Source organism: Aedes aegypti, unplaced genomic scaffold (assembly GCF_002204515.2).
Source record: "Aedes aegypti strain LVP_AGWG unplaced genomic scaffold, AaegL5.0 Primary Assembly AGWG_AaegL5_hic_scaff_1998_PBJ_arrow, whole genome shotgun sequence".
Lineage (NCBI taxonomy): Eukaryota > Metazoa > Arthropoda > Insecta > Diptera > Culicidae > Aedes > Aedes aegypti.
Window position 1 is genome coordinate 22427 of NW_018735486.1, and position 7955 is coordinate 30381.

The window sequence follows — 7955 nt, forward strand, 5'->3', positions numbered from 1 at the left end:
CTAACAATTTGAAGCTCTCTGTCAAAATTCCATGTCGATTGATCTGAGAAAACAACGTTACAGCATGCCAAATGTGAGCATTTTGTATGAAAATCGGTTTCCTTTACTATTATTCTGAACAAAGCTGTATCTACTGGATTCTCTAAAAAATTTTGAAAAGTTGATGTATCGCATGGTATGGTTCTATAAGATGTATGAATTTATTTTCATTTCTACGAGATCCCAGGGAACTGGCTATGGGAACCCAAGCATACAAATTGCTAATACACAGCAACCAATAACTTTTATGAATTTTCTTTAAAATATTGCAAATTGTAATGTAAAACACAACACGCCTTAACTCTAAACAATTTAAAATTGATCACAACTCAGGTCCGTGACAACCATTTGATGGCCTTGACCATTTGGTAAGCTGTAGCGCAATGGAACAACTAGCTGGTCAATTATTTAATATTATCAAGAACTTTTAGGGACCCAGATAGCCGTAGCGGTAAACGCGCAGCTATTCAACAAGATCAAGCTGAGGATCGTGGGTTCAAATCCCACCAATCGAGATCTTTTCAGGTAGAAATTTTCTCGACTTCTCAGGGCATAAAGTATCATCGTACCTGCCACACGATATACGCATGCAAAAATGGTCAATGGCATAGTAAGCTCTCAGTTAATAAACTGTGGAAGTGCTCATAAGAACCACTAAGCTGAAAAGCAGGCTCTGTCCCAGTGGGAACGTAACGCCAGAAAGAAGAAGAAGAACTTTTATATTCACTTTCGTTAATTTCAGCTAGTTTTAAAATAATTGGTCTAAGGTCCTAAAATTTACATAAAAATATAACAACCAAGTTAAAATTGTTCCATGGAAATTCCAACGAATCTTCATGCGTTCACCGGTATTCAACTTCCTATTAGTTCTAATTTCTGGAGAATTGTTACTTCACACTGCACAAAAATACAAGCGACAGAAAAAATGCCATTTTGACATGACCTAGGAGAATCTGGAAAATCTCCCGGTGTCCGGTTACCAATATGCATGGATTCTGCACGTTTTCCTACATGGTTCGATAAGGATAACAAAAATCACAGCAATGATTAAGAAGATGACGAAACTCATTCAGAAAATTGACAGATTTCTCTGGAAATATTCATCAAACTTGACTCTACAACATACTGACCCAATCAGGCCAAAAGCCAGTACCATGTTGGTGCCCTTAACTCAACAAATGTTGGGTCAGGGGGTGTGGAAGTAAAATTGGAACTGCTCCACACAACCGACCACAAAAGAGGGAAGAAATCGAAATGACGCAAACAAGCTGCAAAGTTTTGATTTATGCATTTCATGTGCCATCATTTATGAGAAAAGTTAAAAGTTTATTTCGCAGAGACAGGCAAACAACTGGACGCCAGCCACCGCCGTCGATGAAGTTAGAATCAAGAAAGCTTGAAGTCATGTTCTTTCCGGTTCCAACAGGTAACGACCACCAAAGATTTACATCTGGCTAAGGCAGGTGAGTGAAACCAGTACAATCAGCTGGGAGGCGTACCGTTCTTTGTGCATAAAATTGGATAACATAGAACATGAAAACTGAACATAACATTATATCATTTAATTCCACTAGAGTTTGAATCCTCAATATTTTGACCTCAACTGTAAAGCATCTGGTCGACTCTTTGATAAATTTCTCACCTTTCTCGAAAAAATATCAAATTAGGCAAAATATCAATCTTTATGGAAAAAAATAGAAAACCTAACTCAACGCCATCCAAAGTGCTGACTAATTTTCGTGCGGCCCGAAAACAACAAGTGTCCGCTTCCTTATGGAAGTGCGGGGGATTTAATTGCAACGATAACAACATCAGCGAAGGTCGCCGAGGTTCCTGTCTTAGTTCCGCACAACGACGACCAGAGCTACGATGGCATCAGCTGTCTGCGTGCTTATCTGATCCGATCGGATCTCATCGATTAACAATCGGTGTGCAACAAATCCAGATGTAATCCACAAACCGACCGGGGCACCGGTTTGTGCACTAGCGCACACAGGAACAATTCGGGTCAATCACGGTCGAAATTATTTGCTGAGTTTAATTATCTTCTTATATCCTAATATGAACCAAAACCAATTTTAGATTAATTAAGATTTATTTTTAACCGTTTTATGGCACATATCCACCTATGATTGAGTAATTTTACCGGATACCATGCTGTTATTGGCAGCTTTTAAGTTAATTTTGGATTGTATTTCTTTGGAGTATTGTCGCAATAGATCAAAATTGATTCGATTAGAATAAATTGGTGTACCCATTGCTCGCCAAGGAGTCAAACAATTAAAAGAAAATTATATGTTTCAATAGTTTTTTGGATTTTTTTTGCCACAATATATTTTTTTTTGTAAGCAGGCTTAATTTTTTCATTCAGGGTCGACACATTTTCAGTGCAACCTTTTGTTTTTGTCCCTTGGTACTGCAATTAGGCGCTCTGCAACAAAACTTGAAAATAATGGTGCCAGTACCTGTCAATTTTGATGTCCCGAAGGAAGGAAAAATAGCGATTTTCTAAGGACGTCACCGGTACCAAAGTTTGACAGATCACAGTACACTTTTCACGGCATTCTAGGTTTTGCTCTATTACCACGGCCTTGTAAAAAAATCCAAAAGCAAAAGCAGAATCGGGTGTATCTATGTATAGCGTGATTAATGATGCCAAATTTCAAATTCTTCTTCTTCTTCTTGGCATTACTTCTCACTGGGACAGAGCCTGCTTCTCAGCTGTTTTATGAGCATTTCCACAGTTATTAACTGAGAGCTTTCTTTGCCAAAGTTGCCATTTTTCCATTCATATATCGTGTGGCAGGTACGATGAACCTCTATGCCCAGGGAATCAGAAAATTTAGCATTACGAAAAAATCCTGGACCAACCGGGAATCGAACCCAGCCACCTTCAACATGGCCTTGCTTTGTAGCCGTGGACTCTAACCACTCGGCTAAGGATGGCCCCAAATTTAAAATTATGGCCACTAATTTGTTTTAGTATCTCCTCTGTGCAGCAGGCGCCCTCTTCTACGAAGTTGTTATCAGCGGAACCGACAAGTGACGTCCTACTCGATGATGCGACTCAAGTCTCCCTCTCAAAGATACGTAACATCACGTGAATCGAGTCGATTTAAATCCGATTAAAGACGACCTCGTCATGTGTGTGTTTGTCGGAGAATTCGATGTGCGGCGGTGGAATCCAAACTCGGAATCGGAAATCTGTTTATTTGTAAGCGGTGGCGGGATTATTGTTACTTCCCCGGAGGAAAGATTAAGAAGGAAGTGGATGCCGATTGCATTGCACGTCAAAGTCGAACTGAGAGCAAATAAAATCAAACAGTCAAAATCAATCAACTTGTGGTAAAACACAAAAACACATTCAAACTTCGTCGTTCTGAGTGATTGTTCTGCTACGATGGAGCTTCGACTGATATATATGATTTTTTTTTGCAGAGACGCTCTTGGATGGTTAACCCTGGAGGTATGCGCTTCTAATAATTCACAAAACGAAAATGATTTTCCCTACATTATGATAGCAAATTTATTTTCACTTTCTTGTTGGTGATGTGTTATTATTTACATACATTACACATACGGAATTTGCCTTATCAAGTTCCTAAATTGAGTTAAGTAATTTTAGAAATTCTTTTTTTTTTCTGGAAATCATTTTATTTCTTTTAAACTTTTACTATGTTATTCACCTTAGACTAGAGTGTCCATCCCGTGCCATCCCTGGACAAAAATCCCATGATTTGACCAATAAGTGATTGGTACACTGAGAACAGCGTTGCGGTTGAAAATACTATATCAGAGGGTTAAATTAAATACACAACGCCACTTGATTTGTGCAGACTAAATTCGCATTTATTTAGAATATTTTGTGCATACAATTTTACCATGGCACCATTTGTATAGTAAAAATTACTATATCATGGTTAAAAACTTGCAGCAGACTAGAATCGAACCGAGGATCTGGCGATTGTCAAGCGCGAACGCTACACTGAAACAAGCGTTGCAGTAATGAGAACCATGAACGTGTTTTTAAATTTACTATTCCAACCACGATTGAGCTATCATGAACGCTTTTTATTTGCGTATTGTTCCCTCTCAATCCAACCGCGTCGATAGCCGAGCGGCTAGCGTTCGCGCTTGACAATCGCCAGATCCTCGGTTCGATTCTAGTCTGCTGCAAGATATTAACCATGATATAGTAATTTTTACTATACAAATGGTGCCATGGTAAAATTGAATGCACAAAATATTCTAAATAAATGCGAATTTAGTCTGCACAAATCAAGTGGCGTTGTGTATTTAATTTAACCCTCTGATATAGTATTTTCAACCGCAACGCTGTTCTCAGTGTAGTCGCTTGCAGCAGACTAGAATCGAACCGAGGATCTGGCGATTGTCAAGCGCGAACGCTAGCCGCTCGGCTATCGACGCGGTTGAATTGAGAGGGAACAATACGCAAATAAAAAGCGTTCATGATAGCTCAATCGTGGTTGGAATAGTAAATTTAAAAACACGTTCATGGTTCTCATTACTGCAACGCTTGTTTCAGTGTAGGAAGCGATTTGGCCACGAAGCCGATGTCTGAAAATAACTCTCGCTCACTTTGATGTATACAGGGTGTCCGCAAATTATCCGTACAAACTTTGAAGATATACAATTATTTATTCTTTAGAAGTAAGTTTGACACATTTCCGATTTCAAATATTTGCAAAACCAAACCAAATGTATTGGGGTGTCTTAAAAGGAGCTGTTTTTCGAGCTTTATGACGGAAGAGAAATGTCCATAGAATCGGTATGGAAGGCTGTGCTGGAAATAGGTGCCACGAATGACCATATTCTTGGAGGCGGCGAAATCAATTAGTCGTAAGCCGTTTTCGTTCGTCAGCCGGTGGGCGCTGAACTTTCCAGTAGTCGGTCTGCATTCCTCCTCCTGGCCAACCTGAGCGTTTAGATCTCCTATGATGATTTTGACGTCGTGGCTTGGGCAGCGGTCGTACTCACGTTCGAGCTGCGCGTAAAGCGTCTTTATCATCACCAGTGAGGGCTGTGCACGTTTATTATGCTAAAGTTGATGAACCGGCCTTTGAGCCTCAACTTGCACATTCTCTCCTTGATCGGCCACCACCCGATCACGCGCATATATCACCCATCACTATAAAAGCTGTTCCCAGCTCGTGTGTGTTGCCGCAGCTCTGGTATATGGTATGGTTACCTCTGAACGTTCGCAGCTTTGATCCCTTCCAATACACTTCCAGTAACGCTCCGATGCCGAATCCGCGGTCCCGTGTGCTTCCGATGAAGTTGAGAAATTTACAGTTCCACGTACCGAGCTTCCAATCGCTAGTCCCTTTACGTTGCTGTGGTCTTCGCCGAATGTCCTGGTTCTCTCGTTGATTATTCATAGCTTGGATTTTTTTACGGCTGGCTTGCAGGGCCTGAAACCAACTTCCTAGATTTCCGGAGATTGCGGTGCACAATTAAGTTTAGAGTCCTTCTCTGGCACTCGGACGATGATCAGCCGCCCCTGACATGGGAACAGACGCTCAACGTTTGCAGAAGCAAAATCAAAACAAACACCCCCCCCCCCCCCCCTTACCCCCATTCCATGTTAGCATACGACAAGAGTTCCGACCAAGGGTTGGCTACCCGATCTTACCTAAGGTTACTCGTACCCCGGCCAGTACAACGAGGAGGTAAGGATTGGAGTTGCTGGGCAAGAGGCTAAGGACTTTCCAAAGAGTCCCGTGTGATGAGACCCGGATCATGCCAACTTACTCGTGCAAGCGCTAAGCAAGGAATGACTCTGTCAAGCCCTATCAGGATAATAACGTTTTTAAAGTCAACAATACTTTTTAATCACTGCACAATGGTCGGGCTTCATAGAAAGAAGCGGCCAAAACTACCAAAACACTTTTTTGAGATTTTTATGGTTTTTATTATTTTAAAATATACATCATGTATTATATTATTCTTAATTGAACTTGAATTAAAATTTAAATGTATTTGCCTTTTATGACATCAAACTGACTGAAGTCGAAACACTGAAAAATTTAACAATAAAATAAAGTACAAAATTCATATTTAAGGAGTGCAATATTTTCCCAAAGTTGCGCACTATCTGAAAGCTTATGGTTCAACACTTTTATCGAGCATGAGGATGGAAAAAAATATTTGGTTGAAACTATGATACTGTTCAATATTACACATTAGTAATTTTGATGATTTTGAACATGGAAAACAACTCTTGTCGCGTCATGTCGCCGCCATTTTGAATATTGCACATTAAAATGCATCTTTGCATCTTACAAAAAACATTTACATATTTTTGCAGAAATTTGCTGATTTACAAGTTAGAGCTATTTGAATAATGCAATATTTTCATACATTTTGACAATATTTTTCATACAAAGTTGATATAAAATATATTTAACCACTCTTCATACATAATTTGATCAAATTCGTTAAAATACAAACAAAGTTTGTGCTTTCAGCCAAATTTGATTGCATTTCTAATAAAAAAAACTGTTTTAAAAAAAGTTACGTAATATGTGTGTAACCGGTTGGTTCCAATTTTTAGATTTTTATGTTTGTATGATATGATGTTTTGTGAAAATTTACGTTTATAATTATGAAACACAGAAGGCTACATTATAGCGAGAGTCCGTACCGCTGCAAATAAATCCACTGCCGTTCCTGAAGGGAAATCTCAAATCTCGCACAAAAATGGTGCTAGCGCGAAAGCCGATAAAGCAAACAAAGATTAAATTTGCTGGGCGCTGCTATCTTCTAAAATAGAAGATTTGGCAGATTTTATTCAGGCGTCCGTGTGTGAAGACCATAATATCGGTAGAAGTGCAGTGCAAGTGTAACCCCCCCTCTTGTTAGGGTGTTGGAAAAGGGAGCTGCCTCCGTTCAGGTAACTAGGTTCAGAATTTGCCTTTTGACCACCCTGGCGGTAAACCACAAAATTCTTTTTACTAGGACCTCGTATCCGTTTTTAAGAACGGTCAACACACGGCGGCTCGGAAGTCAAGATGGCTTCCGAGCCTAACAGCAAAGGATTCGTCCTCGTCCGTCATCCGACGGATCCCTCAGGCCTTCGGCCTTAATTGTAAAGGAGGTTCCCTTCTCGGCACGGTCATTCCGGTATCGTCTTGAGCCGTGCCGATCTCGTCAAGGAAGGAAGACGCCTGTCCGCCGAAACATCGCCAGCAACGCCCGCTGGATGCAGCAATCCACCATTCCACCAACCCCGAGCAGCCTCGCTGCGAGTTTCTGGCCACACGGTAGTGCAGGAGCAGCCATGTGGGCCAACGCGATGAAGAAGAAGCACCGGTAGCTGCAGCAGTGAGTACAGAAATTCCCCGACAAGTCTCGCTTACACGCCACACAAATGTTCAAACCCACACCCACACGCCACACAAGGGACAAATAAATGTTTAAAAATGTGAATATTCGTAGTTTTCATACTTTGTTCGCAAAGCCCCTCCGATTACCCAGTAACATGCCGACCCTGCGACACAGTTCAGGGGTCTCGTGTTATTGAGATAGTTACCCGGGAGTGGTTGGAAGCCATTAGCTCTTCAGGGATACCCAAGGGAGTCTCGGGAATTATATGTGAATAACCCCTTCTGAAACAATAAAAACGCTAAATAACATATTCGAATTACATATTTCATCGATTACGGCAATAAAACTAGTTTTGGCCAAACTACGTTTTTTTCCGACCATTGTGCACAGTTCAAAGTAAAAAAATTAAATTTGCAACTCTTTTGTATTTTATTTGTTTCTACTAAAGTTTGTACCCTAAATATTTTCCACGACCTTGGGTCTCCCAAATGGCTTTGGACATAAAAGAAAATTATTATTTACATCAGTCTAAACAGTATCAAAGTCTTTGGCTTACTCATTTTACAAAA

At 40.3% G+C, this 7955-nt stretch overlaps 1 long non-coding RNA gene across 1 annotated transcript; it reads left to right on the forward strand.

Annotated features, from left to right (window-relative positions):
- The first annotated feature begins 6675 nt into the window (after positions 1–6675).
- Positions 6676–7488, forward strand: LOC110680915. Its single transcript, XR_002503025.1, has 2 exons — positions 6676–6952; positions 7018–7488. It is a non-coding gene; the product is annotated as an uncharacterized LOC110680915 (long non-coding RNA).
- The last annotated feature ends 467 nt before the right edge of the window (positions 7489–7955 follow it).